Here is a 20,738-nt window from a genome sequence, read left to right as displayed (position 1 = left end):
CACTTTGTTAGCATCTTTAGGATTGACAAAAACTTTCTGGTTGCATCATATACAACTCTTCTTTAATAAATCCATTAAGGAATGCAGTTTTGACATCCATTTGCTAGATTTCATAAAATGTGGCAATTGCTAACATGATTCAGACAGACTTAAGCTTCGATACAAGTGAGAAAATCTCATCATATTCAACACCTTGATCTTGTTGAAAACATTTCGCAACAAGTCGAGATTAGTAGATAGTAACACTACTATCAATGTCCATCTTCCTCTTGAAGATCCATTTATTTAACATGGCTTGCTGATCATCGAGCAAGTCAATCAAATTCCATACTTTGTTCTCATACATGGATCATATCTCAGATTTCATGGCCTCAAGCCATTTCGTGGAATCTGGGCTCATCATCGCTTCCTCATAGTTTGTAGGTTCATCATGGTCTAGTAACATGACTTCCAGAACAGGATTACCGTACCACTCTGGTGCGGATCTTACTCTGGAAGACCTACGAGGTTCTGTAGTAACTTAATCTGAAGTTTCATGATCATCATCATTAACTTCCTCACTAATTGGTGTAGTAGTCACAGGAACAGATTTCTGTGATGGACTACTTTCCAATAAGGGAGCAGGTACAGTTACCTCATCAAGTTATACTTTCCTCCCACTCACTTCTTTCGAGAGAAACTCCTTCTCTAGAAAGGATCCATTCTTAGCAATGAATAACTTGCCTTCCGATATGTGATATAAGGTGTACCCAATAGTTAACTTTGGGTATTCTATGAAGACGCACTTCTCCGATTTGGGTTTGAGCTTATCAGGTTGAAACTTTTTTCATATAAGCATCGCAACTCCAAACTTTAAGAAACGACAGCTTAGGTTTACTGCTAAACCATAGTTCATACGGTGTCGTCTCAACGGATTTAGATGGTGCCCTTTTAAACGTGAATGCAGCTGTCTCTAATGCACAACCCCAAAATGATAGTGGTAAAACCGATAAGAGACATCATAGATCGCACCATATACAATAAAGTGTGGTTACAACGTTCGGACACACCATAACGTTGTGGTGTTCCAGGAGGCGTGAGCTGTGAAACTATTCCACATTGTTTTAACTGAAGACCAAACTCGTAACTCAAATATTTGTCTCCGCGATCAGATCGTAGAAACTTTATTTTCTTGTTACGATGATTTTTCCACTTCACTCTGAAATTCTTTGAACCTTTCAATTATTTCAGACTTATGTTTCATCAAGTAGATATACCCTGCTCAAATCATTTTGTGAAGGTCAGAAAATAACGATACTTGCCACGAGCATCAACACTCATTGGATCGCATACATCGGTATGTATTATTTCCAATAAGTCAGTAGCTTGTTCCATTGTTCCGGAGAACGGAGTTTTTAGTCATCTTGCCCAAAAGGCACGGTTCGCAAGCATCAAATGATTCATAACCAAGTGATTCCGAAAATCCATCTTTATGGAGTTTCTTCATGCGCTTTACACCGATATGACCCAAACGGCAGTGCCACAAATAAGTTGCACTATCATTATCAACTTTGCATCTTTTGGCATCAATATTATGAATATGTGTATCACTACCACCGAGATCCAACAAACTATTTTCATTGGGTGTATGACCATCAAAGGTTTTATTCATTTAAACAGAACAACAATTATTCTCCGATTTTAAATGAATAACCGTATTGCAATAAACATGATCAAATCATATTCATGCTCAACGCAAACACCAAATAACATTTATTTAGGTTCAACACTAATCTCGAAAGTATAGGGAGTGTGCGATGATGATCATATCAATCTTGGAACCACTTCCAACATACATCGTCACTTCACCCTCAACTAGTTTCTGTTTATTCTGTAACTCCTGTTTCGAGTTACTAATCTTAGCAACCGAACAAGTACCAAATACTCAGGGGTTACTATAAACACTAGTAAGGTACACATCAATAACATGTATATCAAATATACCCTTGTTCACTTTGCCATCCTTCTTATCCACCAAATATTCAAGGCATTTCCGCTTCTAGTGACCATTTCCTTTGCAGTGTAAGCACTCAGTTTCAGGCTTTGGTTCAGCTTTGGGCTTCTTCATGGGAGTGACAACTTGCTTGTCATTCTACTTGAAGTTCCCCTTTCTTTCCCTTTGCCCTTTTTCTTGAAACTAGTGATCTTGTCAACCATCAACACTTGATGCTCTTTCTTGATTTCTAACTTCGTTGATTTTAACATCACGAAGCGCTCGGGAATCGTTTTCGTCATCCCTTGCATACTATAGTTCATCACAAAGTTCTACTAACTTGGTGATGGTGACTAGAGAATTCTTTCAATCACTATCTTATCTGGAAGATTAACTCCCACTTGATTCAAGCGATTGAAGTACCCAGACAATCTGAGCACATGCTCACTAGTTGAGCGATTCTCCTCCATCTTTTAGCTATAGAACTTGTTGGAGACTTCATATCTCTCAACTCGGGTATTTGCTGGAAATATTAACTTCAAATCTTGGAACATCTCATATGGTCCATGACATTCAAAACGTCTTTGAAGTCCCGATTCTAAGCCGTTAAGCATGGTGCACTAAACTATCAAGTAGTCATCATATTGAGCTAGCCAAACGTTCATAACGTCTGCATCTGCTCCTGCAATAGGTCTGTCACCTAGCGGTGCATTAAGGACATAATTCTTCTGTGCAGCAATGAGGATAAACCTCAGATCACAGATCCAATCTGCATCATTGCTACTAACATCTTTCAACACAATTTTCTCTAGGAACATATTGAAATAAACATATGAAAGCAACAACGCAAGCTATTGATCTACAACATAATTTGCAAAATACTACCAGGACTAAGTTCATGATAAATTTAAGTTCAATTAATCATATTACTTAAGAACTCCCACTTAGACAGACATCTCTCTAGTCATCTAAGTGATCACGTGATCCAAATCAACTAAACCATGTCCGATCATCACGTGAGATGGAGTAGTTTCAATGGTGAACATCATTATGTTGATCATATCTACTATATGATTCACGCTCGACCTTTCGGTCTCCGTGTTCCGAGGCCATATCTGTATATGCTAGGCTCGTCAAGTTTAACCCGAGTATTCCGCGTGTGCAACTGTTTTGCACCCGTTGTATTTGAACGTAGAGCCTATCACACCCGATCATCACGTGGTGTCTCAGCACAAAGAACTTTTGCAACGGTGCATACTCAGGGAGAACACTTCTTGATAATTAGTGAGAGATCATCTTAAAATGCTACCGTCAATCAAAGCAAGATAAGATGCATAAAGGATAAATATCACATGCAATCAATATAAGTGATATGATATGGTGATGTAGGGTGGAACCCTATGTGGACGATCTTTCACATTTGGAGTGGATCCTACGGGGAAACACGAAGAACGAGTGGAAGAACACGAGGAAATCACGGGGAGGAACGAGGGAAAACACTCAACCAACAAGGAATCAATCACACAAGTGCTAGATCACCGAACACAAAGAGATACATATGATCCACAATCAACAAAGGTAGGGATACAAAGGTAACCGATCTTCTCCGCGAGGAGGTCTTGAATCCACAAGGCGATCTTCCCACTAGGGGGTCTTGAATCCGATAGGATCTTCTCCGAGGAGGCCGCGGTCTCTCACGAGGAGGAGATCCGATGGATGAGCGAAGCTCTATCTCTAACTTGAGCTAAATCAACGCTAAATCTAATTAGGAGGAGGTGGAGGAGTATATATAGTCTAGGGCCACGAAGGGGTAAGTGAAGGGGGTACATGGGCTGCGGCCCAACACATGGCAGCGCATAGGCGTCGGACGTCCGACAGGTTCCGGACGTCCGGAGGCTCGCGAGGGTCCGGTCGTCCGGTGCATGTCGGACGTCCGGCGTTTTGGCTCTGGACAGGTGGTGTCGGACGTCCGGTTGGCGTCGGTCGTCCGGGCGCTGGAGAGAGGTCGGACGTCCGGTGGCTCCGGTCGTCCGTGGATTCGGCTCGGGTCCTCAGGGTCCGGACGTCCGGGCTAGGCCGGTCGTCCGGTGGCTGTAGCTTCGCGCAGCTTCTTCTCTGGGTCCTTGTACTTGGCGTCCTCGCTAGCTCTTCCGTTGTATGTGGTGGCTTCGTGGATTTCCTCCAAGCACCTGATCATGCATAGAACACACGTTGGAGGTAGTATCCATATCTCACATGTAGAAAGTGATGGTTCGGAGAGGAGCGAGTTCACCTTGTGTCCAATGGCGTATGTTCGAGGTCTCGTCATATGTCCACTTGGGGTTTGGAGAGTAGTCGGAGTGTACATGGGGATGAACGTGGGATGCTCCACATCATCTCCCCTCCCTTGGGTAAGATCCGACCTCGGATCGTGATCCTCATCACCATGGAAACGGATGTCGTAGACGGACTTGTAGTTGGACGAAGTTGAAGACATGGCGCCATCCGAGTAGTCCAAGGTGTCGCCGGAATGAGAGACATGCAAAAAGAGCAAACACAAGCAACACTCGGAGATACAAAGGTTAGCGCACACAAAGTGTCCATCATGTAAGAATGAGTCCTTGCGGCAAGAATGGTCATGACAAAACACATGAAGCTTATCAAGATGATCTAGAATGAGATGCAAAACATTCATGGGAGGAAATGCAATCATTGTGCACACAAATGTGTTGTAAATATGATCAATGCAATCACGATGCAAAATGATGTCATAGTGAGACGGTTTGTCAATAGCATGAATATGGCAATGGATGCTCAATATGTGTATGTTATCATGCAATTGATGGAAGGCAATGTGATCATTATGTATGAATATGCCATCAAGGAAGATCACAACAAATTTACTAAGGAAGTGAACAAGCTCATATATCATGGATGACATGGAAATAGATGCAACAAGACAAGCATAATGTGAGTCAATCCATGCATAGGGTGCAAACTTGTGGTGAGTATGATAAGTCCATAGAGCATGACATGTATGAGCACAATCAACAAATATGGAGGTGTTGGTGTACCAAAGCTCGATGTCGAGGCATGAGTGGAGTTCCGAAGATGCATCCAATAAGTGCGAGCGCTCCTCAATGTGAAGGTCCATGTAGCCAATCTCCAATGTCGCTCCTCCGTTCACGAGATGTATCATGTAGACAACAAGAAGGAAACAACAATGAAAGAGTGACCCATCCAATATGTGCATTTGAGGATGGCTCAAAGAGAAGGAGTGCACCTTTAGGAGTGTCTCAAGGATGATGTAGTTGCGCATCTTGTATGCCTTGACATAACCAAAATGTCTCGTGATGTTACCGCCTTGTGAATCCTTCAAAATGAAAGAACATGACAAACACTCGGAAAAACAAATGAGGTTAGCGGAAGTGCAAAACCTATCATTCGTGTGGTAAGATACCCAACAAGTGTATGTATCATGCTCATCATAAGAAATGACAAGGGAGTATTGCATAGTATGGAGGCATATGATACGAGAACAACCAAATACAAGAGGCTCAATCAAACAATCATGCATCACAAGTAAGGTGTCCAAGTCTCTAGGATCAATAAGCATAGCAAGTTGGCACTCAATACAAGGTGATATGAGAGATGCAACTAATGGAGACAAGAGGCAATGATCATGACAAATCAAGTGAGAGGCATGAACATATATGTCATCAACCCAAGAAAGCGAGTAATAGTGGAACATGGGTGATGCAACATAGCAAACAATCAAGTCAAGCAAGCTAGTAGTGCGAAGATGCAACATACTAGAAGGAATCATGGCAAGCATGTCATGTGTGCAAATAGTGGGCATGAATAATTCACATGTCATAGCACAAGCATGAAAGCAAGATATGAGGAAAGTAGGTTCATGGAGTTGGCAAGAAGTCCTATGTAAATAGCAATGGAACATCATGACTCTCCCAACACAAGAATCAACAATAGTATGAGGCACATGATAAACATGGCAATAGCAACAAGGATCTCCACCAAGCATGCAAATACACATAGGAGTATCATAATGGTGAATCATGGGTAGATGCAAGAAAGGGTCAAAATTGCATGGAAAATGCATATAAGCAAGTATAACATGCAAAGTGAACACGGGAAAATGAGCATAAGGGGATAAATGGTATATAGCCCATAGCCGTGTGAGAGCCAAGTAGAAGATATGCGCGTAGTCCTTGCGCGAAGGGAACGGTGGTAAGGATAGTCCACGGGATCCCAAAGCATCGTTGCTCTCAAGAGCTCGTTTCGTCAACTCTTGGGATTGAGAGGTTGACGAGTATACATGAGTACCTACACAAAACAAAGACAAAGGAAAAATTGTGTGTGCATGGTATATGTACACATCATCCATCATGATGCGCACGGGCATGTGTCGGTTAGCACAAAATATCCAATGCTCAAATAAATGAGATGCGTGATATAGAAACATGTCATCCATCATGATAGGTTTGTTATTATGTATGGCATAATGGAGACTCAAATTGTGTAATGCATCCTGAGAAATATCTAGAGCATTGTTATTCATGGAATGCATATGGGGCAAGCAATCATGGAAATCATGCAAAGGATGGGATGAATCAAAATCTCCTAATATGCATGAGGAAGCTATGGGGGTCTCCTCATGAGCATTAATGGAAACATCACAGGGAGAATATTGACAACATCCAAAACAATGCATATTTGGAACAATGTGATCATGGCATGGCACAATAGATGAATTGCACAAGTCATGTAAAGGAAGCATGGCAATATCATCACATGAAAAACAAATTCCAATAACCATGGGCTTGTCATCTATGCCATAAGTGCAAATGGGATTGATTTTAATGGGGCATGCATAGTTACTATGTTGAAATTGAAATGATGCAATATGGGAGATCTCACTCATAGCATATGACAAGTTCAATGGATTGTCAAACATGATGTGACCAATAGAATTTTCACATGATATCCTATGGAGCATAGCATCACAACTAGGAAACTCAACATGCTCATCATCATATTCATCATAAATAGGTAAGTCAAGGCATGAAGAAGTTTCACTAGCATGAAGCATGGTAATAGGTGTGTCAACATCATGGGAGCAATCAATGTCAAGAGAGTCCACTAGTGGGACAAGAGAAGCACCATCACCTATGTTACCTTTGGAGCGTCGCTCATGTGTTGTAGGTGAGGTGTTGAAGATCAAGTCATGGTCATCGTCATCTTGATGGAACCGTGTGGGGGTGTATCATCGTCCACCATGGCCATCATCGTCTCCAATGGAGGAATAGACTCGTCAAGGATAGGTGTGTCGTCATGTAGGAGACCTGGCACCAAAGAAGAAAACACACTAGGAGTAGAGGGTAAGTCGTTAGAAATCATAGTGGCCTCACATGCCGTGTCAACTACCTCACTCTCTAAGTGTTGTGGCTCACTCACTCCCTCAAGGATGCTCTCACTCACATGGTTGGTGGAGTCACTCAAATGGCGCTCAACCTCACATAGGATGTGTGGCATGCTCTCATATGTGGGGCTAGTGGTGGTCATACTCATCCTCTCATAGGAAATGCTCTCAATGTCACGTATGGTGGAGTCACTCATGTCACTCATATGGTTTTGTCTCTCCTCACATGGCACTTGGGGCATCTCAACATATGTGGGTGTCGGAGAGATGTTGGTGCAAATGTCTCCATGCGCGGTCGTGTAGCTTGACTCGGAGTATGAGTCCAATGTGGGCGTCGTCTTCATGTTGTTGAAGAGGTTCGCGCTCGTCGCCGTGGTCGAAGGGGATGTCCCTTGCTCGACCGTCTTGTCACCGTCTTGGTGTTGGAGGCCCATATGATGTGGCACCTCGTAGCTCGTCTCCATGACCGAAGGGGATTTCCCATGCTCGGCCATCTTCCTTGGGGGGCTTCCAAAGATAGAAGTGTCGCCCTCTCTCGAAGGTGGTCGCCTTGGACTTGATGAAGTCGTTGTAGGCGTACTTGTGGGAAGTAGGCAAAGATGTCGTACGTCCATAGGCGAAGATGCCTTGAGAACACTTGGCGAAGATGCCGAAGTGGTTGATGTAGCCGTAGCGCCGTCTTGGTGGTGGTCGTCTCGCGGTCTTCTCTTGTGCTTATGAAGCTTGGACTTGGCGTGAAGTAGGGCTTGTTGGGACTTGTGCACTTGCGCTTGTGAAGCATCTTCATGATGATGATGTCGTTGTCGTGCTTGATCTCGTTGGCATTCATCGTTGTCGTGCACATGATGCTTGGAGGTGACTTGCCCTTCATGACGATGTTTATTACGAACATGATGGCGGTCGCCATGTAGATGTTGACTTGGAAGACTTGCGCTTGCATCTTGTTTGTGCTCCAAAGATGATCGACTTGGTCGCCGCCGCCTTGAAGATGACGAAGGGGAAGTAGACTTGATCAAGGCTCTAATCTCCTCCATCCTTGCATCTTGCTCCTCTTTATGTACGGCAAGCTTCTTGTCGAAGTAGTCCCTTCTCCTTGCTTCGGAGTGATGAATGTCGATGGAGATGTTCTCGATGCGCTCTCGCAATCTTGATTGTGTGCCTTGCACTTGTCGTTGTAGATCGAAGATAGATGCTTTGGTGATGTAGTTTTTCACGCCGTCGTTGTTGTCGAAGACCGGAGAGGAAATGCCTTGCATATCCATCACAAAACTCGAGCAAATATGAGTGGGAGAAAGAGAAGAACTTATACCAATGTACCTTGACCGAAGTTGACAATGAATCAAGTTCACTCAAATGCGGACAATGAAATAGCACGATTGGTACCCATCCTTGTCGGTTCTCACACCTACACAAGTAAAGCTTATAGTGGAGCTCGGTGAGGATAGTGGCACAAAATTTTAATGCAAAATGTTAGCAAGAGTCAATAATGTTGAAAGAGATTCACAAATTCGCAAGTGAAACAAGTAGACCAATAGCAATATGTGGCACACGGAAACACACACACGGATAGATAAATGGGGTCGTGCAACCAAGGAATGAGCACAAAATGTGGAATCCACGAAAAACGCTCGTGTTGCACAATTCAAGAGAGACGCTAGCACGATTGCTCAATAGGCAGATACGACACTTGTGCACAACCTATAAGATGCAAAATGGATAAACTTCTATCCCAAGTATGCTATGTATGTATGGTTCCCGGTGTTTCTCTCAAGATGATCCAAGATGATCGGATATGACAATCTTATATGCAATGTGGTATGATGCTATGGCACTTGCTTACAAGCTTCTTTGCTCTCTTCTCTTTTGCTTAAAAGCTTTATTTCTTTTTTTTCTATGGCCAATTTTGCACAATGCACAAACCAAGATAGCAATTGTGTATATACGGGAACAAACTTGAGACACAATGGATGATATGATACCAAGATGATATTGTATGGTATGTAATGGAAGGTATAGACCACTAATGTGCACAAGTCACGTTGCCAGCAATACTCAAATGGCTAGTCTCGATAGGCAAGTAACGCAAAATGGGCTAGGGGTTAACAATGCAATGGCAAGAGAATATACAATGGTGTCGTCGAGGTTACCGTCCTTTGTGATGATGAGTGGCAGTGTTCTTGATGTAGATACCAAGATGATGGAGACTCGTCCCTAAGTAGCCGAAACACCTTAGGAAACGGAAAAACCGCGAACTCAAAATCTCAAATGACAAATGTCAAATGGTGGTAGCGGAAAAGCGGTGGTGGTTTGCACTTGGCAATGTGGGAGTGGGATGATGGCTATATACGTGTCGGAGTTGAAGTTGTCGTCCCTAAGTAGCCGAAACACCTTAGGAGACACAAGCCACAACTCAAACAAGCTCAAACAACTATTGGGTTAAGTTGGGGGTGGTGGAAGTGTATGGTGGGCAAGCCTATGCGGAAGTGGTGGTGGTGGTTGATGAAGAAGCAATCGTCCCTAAGTAGACGAAATACCTTAGGAGACTCGAATCACTACTCAAGCAACCACTAATGCTATGGCAAGCAAAATGGGTTAGGCTGCGGAAGTCGGTGGTGGATATGCGGATGATATGGTGGAAGGCCTAGGCAAACTTGCCAAATTTTCGAAACTTTGATGGAGTCAAATTGTGTTGGTGGTATTTTTGTGGGAAGGGGGATGTCAAGAGCTTCAAAACGAGCTAAAGAACGTCAAAATCGGAGTTCGGATGAATTAGTTACGGCCGAAACAAGAATCAGCGGAAGTCTGAAACTACAGGTTACGGACGTCCGTAAAAGGTCGGACATCCGTAAATTCAGTCGGGTTAGGGGTTCCGGTCGTCCGGAAAAGGTCGGACGTCCGGTCGTTCCTGGGCTCCGGACGTCTGTAAAAGTCCGGTCGTCCGGTGGGTCGGGGTCAACGCGAAATGCGAGTTCGGGGGCGCGATTTTGGGCGGAAAATGGAGATTTTGGGGTCAAAATTGATGAGATTTCGTGGATGGAAGATGGGGAAACTTGGGGAGATGCTAGATCCACTTGAAACCAAGCAAATCCATGGATCAAAATCAACAAAACATCATCAAACCAACAAATCACAAAAAAAAATTGGGGCTATTTTTGGTGGGGATTTTCGAATTTAGGGAAGAACACAACAAAATCAAGCTAGAAAACGAGGGGTAGGGGCTCCAAAACGTGATCAACATGGCTCATGATACCAAGATGATGTAGGGTGGAACCCTATGTGGACAATCTTTCACGTTTGGAGTGGATCCTACAGGGAAACACGAACAACGAGTGGAAGAACACGAGGAAATCACGGGGAGGAACGAGGGAAAACACTCAACCAACAAGGAATCAATCACACAAGTGCTAGATCACCGAACACAAAGAGATACATATGATCCACAATCAACAAAGGTAGGGATACAAAGGTAACCGATCTTCTCCGCGAGGAGGTCTTGAATCCACAAGGGGATCTTCCCACGAGGGGGTCTTGAATCCGATAGGATCTTCTCCGAGGAGGCCGCGGTCTCTCACGAGGAGGAGATCCGATAGATGAGCGAAGCTCTATCTGTAACTTGAGCTAAATCAACGCTAAATCTAATTAGGAGGAGGTGGAGGAGTATATATAGTCTAGGGCCATGAAGGGGTAAGTGAAGGGGGTACATGGGCTGCGGCCCAACACATGGCAGCGCACAGGCGTCGGACGTCCGACAGGTTCCGGACGTCCGGAGGCTCGCGAGGGTCCGGTCGTCCGGTGCATGTCGGACGTCCGGCGTTTTGGCTCCGGACAGGTGGTGTCGGACGTCCGGTCGGCGTCGGTCGTCCGGGCGCTGGAGAGAGGTCGGACGTCCGGTGGCTCCGGTCGTCCGTGGATTCGGCTCGGGTCCTCAGGGTCCGGACGTCCGGGCTGGGCCGGTCGTCTGGTGGCTGTAGCTTCGCGCAGCTTCTTCTCTGGGTCCTTGTACTTGGCGTCCTCGCTAGCTCTTCCGTTGGATGTGGTGGCTTCGTGGCTTTCCTCCAAGTACTTGATCATGCATAGAACACACGTTGGAGGTAGTAGCCATATCTCACATGTAGAAAGTGATGGTTCGGAGAGGAGCGAGTTCACCTTGTGTCCAATGGCGTAGGTTCGAGGTCTCGTCATATGTCCACTTGGGGTTTGGAGAGTAGTCGGAGTGTACATGGGGATGAATGTGGGATGCTCCGCATCATATGGCCATCATCATCTTGTGCTTGTGATCTCCATCTTCGAAGCACCGTCGTGATCACCATCGTCACCGGCGCGACACCTTGATCTCCATCGTAGCATCGTTGTCGTTACGCCATCTATTGCTTCTACGAGTATCGCTACCGCTTAGTGATAAAGTAAAGCAATTACAGGGCGTTTGCATTTCATACAATAAAGCAACAACCATATGGCTCCTGCCAGTTGCCGATAACTTCGGTTACAAAACATGATCATCTCATACAATAAAATATAGCATCACGTCTTGACCATATCACATCACAACATGCCCTGCAAAAACAAGTTAGACGTCCTCTACTTTGTTGTTGCAATTTTTACGTGGCTGCTACGGGCTTAGCAAGAACCGTTCTTACCTACGCATCAAAACCACAACGATAGTTTGTCAAGTTAGTGTTGTTTTAACCTTCTCAAGGATCGGGCGTAGCCACACTCGATTCAGCTAAAGTGAGAGAGACAGACACCCGCCAGCCACCTTTAAGCACGAGTGCTCGTAACGGTGAAACCAGTCTCGCGTAAGCGTACGCGTAATGTCGGTCTGGGCCGCTTCATCTCACAATACCGCCGAACCAAAGTATGACATGCTGGTAAGCAGTATGACTTGTATCGCCCACAACTCATTTGTGTTCTACTCGTGCATATGACATCTACGCATAAAACCTGGCTCAGATGCCACTGTTTGGGAACGTAGCAATTTCAAAAATTTCCTACGCACACGCAAGATCATGGTGATGGCATAGCAACGAGAGGGGAGAGTGTTGTCCACGTACCCTCTGATAGAGGCAAAGGTGTCCCGTCTTTCGATGAGATGATGGATATCGCTTTGGTGGAAGTCGACTTTGACAATCCGACTACGAACATGCGAGGACGTCGCGCCTTAGCAATCGCTAAACCAACTCCGAGAGGTTATTGACCATGCCGGAGCACGATCAACCTGACCACGAGGGTCTGTTTCCTGCGAGCAAACGAAGAACAAGCAAGAAACTAAGATTGCAATCTGGATATTGCGAATATAAGATGAAAGCTTTATTGATCAAGGTGGGGTTCTGTGACGCCTTTGTCTGGTCGTTGAACACAAACGAAGTACGCGAAGTTGCAGCTATGGCGAACTTTAATCTAAACAAAACCCAAAGTCTAAACGGTGCCCTAAGGGCTGTATATATGGAGGAAGAGAGGGGGAATTTCGTGGCCCTTGGTGGAGGGGTCCGAAATCAACCCTATCTCTTGTTTCCCCACACATACGGACTCTAAAAATAGCCTATACTTATGTATTTCGAAATTACATGGGCCTGGCCCAATAAAAAGGTGACGCAGCACCTATAATAGCCTCGGGACAAAATTTTATGAAGTGGCATCTTGTATATTTCGTCCAAGGCTTCATGCACCCATTATGGTGGCTTCAAAGTCCTGAAATCATCACTTGTAACTCCGTTCTTGTTCCCCTTGCGCATGGCATCATCTCCATGCTTGTTCTTGCTCCAATGTTCATCCTTCTCCAAGCTAGGCCCTTCATTTGTAAGCAAAACAAATGTATCCAATTTAGGCAGCATCATGTTCTCATGAACATTAGAATCATTACCAAGAAACAAAAGTACCTGATAATTTAATTGGCGTGCGCGAGCTCTAGTAATTGGTCCCGTATATGTAGCAGTAGGGGTTGTGGGTGTAAAAATGGTATTGATGTCCTCATCACGATCGTAGACCGTAAGCAGAAGCGTTAGCACAACGCGGTTGATGTGGTCGTACGTCTTCACGATCCGACCGATCCAAGCACCGAACGCACGGCACCTCCGAGTTCAGCACACGTTCAGCTCGATGACGATCCTCGGGCTCCGATCCAGCAAAGCTTCGGGGATGAGTTCCGTCAGCATGACGGCGTGGTGACGATGATGATGTTCTACCGGCGCAGGGCTTCACCTAAACTCCGCGACGATATGACCGAGGTGGAATATGGTGGAGGGGGGCACCGCACACGGCTAAGGAACGATCTGTAGATCAACTTGTGTGTCATGGGGTGCTCCCCTGCCCCCGTATATAAAGGAGGGAGGGGGAGGTGCGGCCGGCCTAGGAGGGGGCGCGCCAAGGGGAGTCCTACTCCCACCGGGAGTAGGACTCCCTCCTTCCTTGTTGGAGTAGGAGAAGTGGAAAGAGGGGGAGAGGGAAAAGGAAAAGGGGGCTGCCCCCCTTGTCCAATTCGGACCAGAGGGGGTGCGCAGGCCTCTTTCCTTTTGGCCTCTCTCCTCTATCCCCGTATAGCCCAATAAGGCCCATATACTCCCCGGCGAATTCTCGTAACTCTCCGGTACTCCGAAAAATACCCGAATCACTCGGAACCTTTCCGAACTCCGAATATAGTCGTCCAATATATCGATCTTTATGTCTCGACCATTTTGAGACTCCTCGTCATGTCCCTGATCTCATCCGGGACTCCGAACTCCTTCGGTACATCAAAACTCATAAACTCATAATATAACTGTCATCGTAACGTTAATCGTGCGGACCCTACGGGTTCGAGAACTATGTAGACATGACCTAGAAATATTCTCGGTCAATAACCAATAGAGGAACCTGGATGCCCATATTGGTTCCTACATATTCTACGAAGATCTTTATCGGTCAAACCGCATAACAACATACGTTGTTCCCTTTGTCATCGGTATGTTACTTGCCCGAGATTTGATCGTCGGTATCCAATACCTAGTTCAATCTCGTTACCGGCAAGTCTCTTTACTCGTTACGTAATGCATCATCCCTTAACCAACTCATTGGTCACATTGCTTGCAAGGCTTATAGTGATGTGCATTAATGAGAGGGCCTAGAGATACCTCTCCGACAATCGGAGTGACAAAACCTAATCTCGAAATACGCCAACTCAACATGTACCTTCGGAGACACCTGCAGTACTCCTTTATAATCACCCAGTTACATTGTGACCTTTGGTAGTACCCAAAGTGTTCCTCCGGTAAACAGGAGTTGCATAATCTCATAGTTACAGGAACATGTATAAGTCATGAAGAAAGCAATAGCAACATACTAAACGATCAAGTGCTAGGCTAACGGAATGGGTCATCTCAATCACATTATTCTCCTAATGATGTGATCACATTAATCAAATGACAACACATATCTATGGTTAGGAAACATAACCATCTTTGATTAATGAGCTAGTCAAGTAGAGGCATACTAGTGACTATATGTTTGTCTATGTATTCACACATGTATCATATTTCCGGTTAATACAATTCTAGCATGAATAATAAACATTTATCATGAAATAAGGAAATAAATAATAACTTTATTATTGCCTCTAGGGCATATTTCCTTCACTTGCCTCCCGCTCCGGACATGGTTGGAGAAGTTTGAGGTGAGATGTGCGTACTTGGGCGCTGGAGCTCGAGTGCGCGGAAACGGATAAGCAAAGGAGGAAGAAGGCGTAGGTAAAAAGGTGGATCCTTATCCCCTTATATATGGACGGACGAAGCTATGCATCCCCACCAGCCTGGTAAAACTCGCTTATCTACCAAGCGCCGCAATCAATGGCACGGTTGGGTTACCCACGCCCGTATTGATGAGAATCCCGGAATAAGGGGACACGATCTCTGCTTTGACAAGACGTGCCAAGGAAGCCGCTTCGCTAAACATGCTGAGGTGGAACAATAAAAACAATTCGAATAAAGGCTTGGCCGTGGTGTGACATCATGCCACGAGATACGTCAGCAGATTGAACTTGTGTAAATATTATTCTCTCTACGGTGGTATGTGGAACTTATTTTGCAGAGCCGGACACTATCCTGGTGTTCAAAATTTTCTATGAATTATTCGGAGGAGGAACCCGCCTTGCAATGCCGAAGACAATATGCGCGCCGGACTCGTCGTCATTGAAGCCTGGTTCAGGGGCTACTGAGGGAGTCTTGGACTAGGGGGTGTCCGGATAGCCGAACTATCACCGTCGGATGGGGCTTTCCTTGGCGTATCCGGATGGGGCTTTCCTTGGCGTGGAAGGCAAGCTTGGCGATACGGATATGTAGATTTCCTACCATTGTAACCGACTCTGTGTAACCCTAGCCCTCTCCGGTGTCTATATAAACCAGAGGGTTTTAGTCCGTAGGACGAACAACAATCATAACATAGGCTAGCTTCTAGGGTTTAGCCTCCTTGATCTCGTGGTAGATCTACTCTTGTACTACCCATATCATCAATATTAATCAAGCATGAGTAGCGTTTTACCTCCACCGAGAGGGCCCGAACCTGGGTAAAAACATCGTGTCCCTTGTCTCTTGTTACCATCCGCCTAGACGCACAATTCGGGACCCCCTACCCGAGATCCGCCGGTTTTGACACCGACACTAACCATCATGATATTATCTTACAACAAATGGATTGAAAAGTGAATTCCTCAATGATAAGCTTAAGGAAGAAGTATATGTTGCTCAACCCCCAGGTTTTGAAGATCCAAAGCATCCTGACAAAGTCTTCAGACTCAATAAGGCCCTGTATGGCCTCAAGCAGGCCCCTCAGGCGTGGTATGATACTTTGAAGGAATTCCTCATGAAGAAAGGCTTCAAACCCGGTTCACTCGACCCAACACTTTTCACTAAATCTTATGATGGTGAATTGTTTGTGTGCCAAATTTATGTTGATGATATCATTTTTGGCTGTACTGACCAACGATACAGTGATGAATTTGCCTATATGTTGAGTGAATGATATCAAATGTCTATGATGGGAGAATTAAAATTCTTTTTAGGTCTTCAAATTTGTCAACAACGCAATGGGATATTCATATCTCAGGAGAAATACCTCAAGGACGTATTAAGGAAATTCGGCATGCAAGATTGCAAAGGGGTCAAAATTCCAATGCCCACAAATGGCCATCTATGCACTGATGAAAATGGTAAAAGACTTCGATCAAAAGGTATACCGCTCCATGATTGGCTCTTTATTGTACCTATGTGCATCTAGGCCGGATATTATGCTTAGTGTTTGCATGTGTGCCCGATTTCAAGCTACACCGAAGGAATCACACCATAAGGCTGTGAAGCATATTCTTCGATATCTAGCTCACACACCAACACTTGGATTATGGTATCCCAAGGGCTCTTCGTTTGATCTCATTGGATATTCAGACTCTGAATATGCTGGCGATCGTGTGGACCGCAAGTCAACGTCAAGCACATGCCATTTCCTCGGATAATCTTTGGTCTGTTGGCCCTCGAAGAAACAGAACTGTGTATCACTCTCCACTGCAGAAGCTGAGTACATTGCTGCTGGATCGTGCTGTGCTCAACTACTATGGATGAAGCAAACACTCAAGGACTATGGCGTCAACATGAAGAATGTGCTTCTCTACTGCGATAATGAGAGTGCTATCAAGATTTCTCATAACCCAGTTTAGCACTCGAAGACCAAGCACATCCAGATTCGTCATCATTTTCTTCGTGATCATGTGTTGAAGGGCGACATCTCCATCGACCACATTAGCACTGAAGACCAGCTAACCGATATCTTCACTAAGCCCTTAGATGAGAAGAGATTTAGCAAGTTGCAGTGTGAGCTAAATATCCTAGAATCTTTGAATGTTCTCTGAAATGGACACACATCCTAACACTTATGCTGACTTGATGACTTAGATGCGCAACACACGAAGTAACGTTTTTATTTAATCAATGAATACTAACCCTCTAAGTGTGAAGAAATTAATGAAGAAATTGATTCTCAGAGCCATATGACAATTATACGCGGTGTCTGAAATCAGCTTTCTTATACGGTGGGTTGCGCCACCAACCAAAGTTGAAAATCTTCAATTTGAGTTTTTCTTCGTTTTTGAAATTCCTTGGTTTTTCAAATTCTTCAACTTTGCATTGTCTTCATTCTTTCCGGTGTTGTTCTTCATTTGAATATATATATATATATATATATATATATATATATATATATATATATATATGAGTTTATGTCCTCTACAACATTCACTTATTGCTAATTCTTCAAGTTGTTTTCTTCTGCTAAGTGAATGTGATCGGACCCTTCCATCTCTATGCTAAACTCAACCCAGTCTGTTTACAAATTATTCATGTGCGTTCTATTTGAAACTCGTTCAAAATCTTCACTGTGTCCTTGATAGCTGAAGAAATTACGAACGGAACTTTTAACTTATCTTATCTGAATTTTCGGCTTTGCCGCTCAAACCGTTCCGCATCCCACGACAATACTTATCTATTTACCCACGATCCTACACGATCGCCACCTCTCAGTACGTGGGTGACACATGTCAAGCGAATGAGAAGGGCCAGGGGCACGTTCGTCCGATTTCCTCGGGCGTACAGTTTTTCACTCCCTCTATAAATACCACTGCCTCTTCCTCACTTCATTTTTACTCCGCTCGCTCTCACTCCCGCTCGAGCTCCCCAAACCCTAGCGCCGTCGCTACTTCATCGTCGTCGGTGAGGAAGAGCTTCACTGCCTCGACCTCATCGCTGTCGTACTCGCGCCGGTAGCGGATATCTTCACTCCGCCGCCGCCGTAGTCATCTTCCTCTGCCAAGTTAGGGCGTGGAAGATCTGAACTGACGAACTTCACATCTACACTTCCCAGTTCGTCATGTTCTTCAACTTGGGTAATTAAAACTTACTTTTAATGCCCTCTTTGATTCATATGTTTCCTTGAAAATCTTTAAAGGTGTTTATTCTTCAAATCTTCACACACATGAACACCTCACATGTCATCTACTCTTGATCCGTTTCTCTAACCAATGATTTTCATCAAGATTCCTCAATTGTGTGGATTTTCAATCTATACAACTCTGGAACCTAAGACAAAGAACGCTTAGTGAAATTCCTCAAGACTCATCTGGTCAAATTCCTCAAACCTATTCTTTTTAAAAACTTTCTGAGAACGCATATGACCTCTCCAAATTCCTCGCAACTATACTTTGTTCACAGGTACAAATGTCCGCTGCTGAATCACTAGGTTCTCATCAACTTAACTCATTTGCAGCATTCCTCGAAGAAAAGTTGCACACCTCTTTAGAAACTTCAGTTGTTCATATTCCTCAGATGAAGAAAATGGCTGAAGGTAAGAAGCCACAGAAGGGTGGGAAGAGTCCTGAGGTCAATACTGCTTTCGAAATCCCTGAGGACATTTATGCTGGATACTGCACTCCTGATGAGGCCAAATTTGGCAAGGAGGACAAAAATCAGCGCAAGGTGCGCATACAAAGGATAGAGAGGAGATGGGCATGGGAATGGAGGGAGTACAGGTATGTTACTCCCAAGTATATGAAGAAATTCGCACTCACCTCCATGCTCAAGACCTCCATTGGCACCAGGCCAAGTGGCAGATCCCACCAGCCTCAAGCGCGGTGAGGACTATGCTGATGAATGGGCAAAGTGCCAGGACAAACTGGCCAAGCAAGCAGTGAGAAAATTCAATGAAGACTCTACTGCTGCTGCTACCGCTACTGAGGCCTCTGCTAGTAAGCCGAGGAAGGCAATGCCCAAGAAACCTGCGCATAAGCCAAGTGCTTCTCCCTCAATGCCCTCATGGCCAAGTTCCTCAGCAATGCCCTCAAGGCCAGATTCTTCAAAGCCCTCATGGCCAATTCCTCAAACTGCTCCTCCTCCTTCAAAGTCCTTAGCTCCTCCGACAAAGTCTTCAGCTACTCCGACCAAATCCTCTGCACCTGTGCATCTCGCCACGTGCCAAAGGACTACAGGTATCTCAATTGCCTCAGGAGCATCTGCAAGTTCCTCAGCTGGCCCCTCTCTTCTAAAGACAAAGGCCACTGCTGGACGAGGCCTTCGACCAAGTCCTCACAAGAAGCAGGTCGCCTTCCAAGTGCCCTCTGATGACGATGAGACTGATGATGAAGAACTTGCCGAAATCATCAGAGACAGGCAAGCCAGGGCCGCTAGAGCCAAAGGCAGCAATGTGCCACTGCTATTGGATCCAAAGTTGCTCCTCGACTTCATTGACCTATGGCACAAGGACCCTAACACGCCTTTGCCAAAGATGAACCTCTCTCCTGGTCAAAGTCATGCTCTGACTGCCTTCATTGAGGAAGAGAAGTGGAAATTTGAAGAAGGCAGAAGGTTGAAGAAAGCGCAGTACAAGAAGCAGCGCTACCTCAAGGACAATGTCCTCACTCTTACCCCTGATCAACTCGTTGCCTTGCAAGCTGAAATCAAGCAACTGAGTGATGAATTCAATCGCTACTACGCTGATTGGAAGGGCGCCAAGGTCCGGTTCGTCAACCTGACGAAGAAATTCACTTCAAGTGTTGCTGCTCCTGTGCACATTGAAGTTACTCCGGCTGAAGCATCTGCTCAGCCCACTGAAGAACATGCCAGCACCGCTGATGACATTCAGGCTGCTGAAGAAAATGAAAGTACCAGGGCTGATGACTCCATTCCAGCCACTGAAGAAATTGCCAGGGTATCCACTAGTGGTGCGCCTGAAGAAAATGAAGAAGTCAGGGCAACTGCATCAGTTGCGCCTGAAGAAACTGAACCAAATTCCTCTGCTCCTCCTGTGCCTACACCAACTCCGATCCTTCCATCTGCATCAGATGCGAAGAAGACCAAGGCTACAGAGCGTGCAGCTGTGAAGAAAAGGAAGGCATCAACTTCATCAGATTCTTCAGCTTCGAAGAAGATGAAGCCTTTAACAAGCTCATTTCACAACCCAAATGATGTCGTTCCTATCTCATTCATGCCATCAAAGGACCTTGTTCCTTTTGGTGAAGATTATGTGATTCCAAGCAAATCCGATGAAGAGAACCCTTCTGCTGCTTTGTTAGAGCAGTTGGATGAAGAAATTGAAGTGGAAGAAATCCCTTCAACACCAGTTGTCTCCTCGCCTATGCCTCAGTTCACTGCTGAAGAGGCCGACGTTGAAGAAATGGAAGATGAGGGTGTGGACATTGGCTGTACCACACCTGTGCTAAATAATGACTTTTGGGAAAATCAGCACCCCAACTCTCCAATGTTCACTCCACTTCAAGCAATTCCTCAGTCCCCAGCTGCTACTGAAGTACAAATGGGATCTGAAGAACCTCATGCAACCCCG

Source organism: Triticum aestivum, chromosome 3B (assembly GCF_018294505.1).
Source record: "Triticum aestivum cultivar Chinese Spring chromosome 3B, IWGSC CS RefSeq v2.1, whole genome shotgun sequence".
NCBI classification, from domain to species: Eukaryota; Viridiplantae; Streptophyta; class Magnoliopsida; order Poales; family Poaceae; genus Triticum; species Triticum aestivum.
This window is presented reverse-complemented; position numbering follows the sequence as displayed.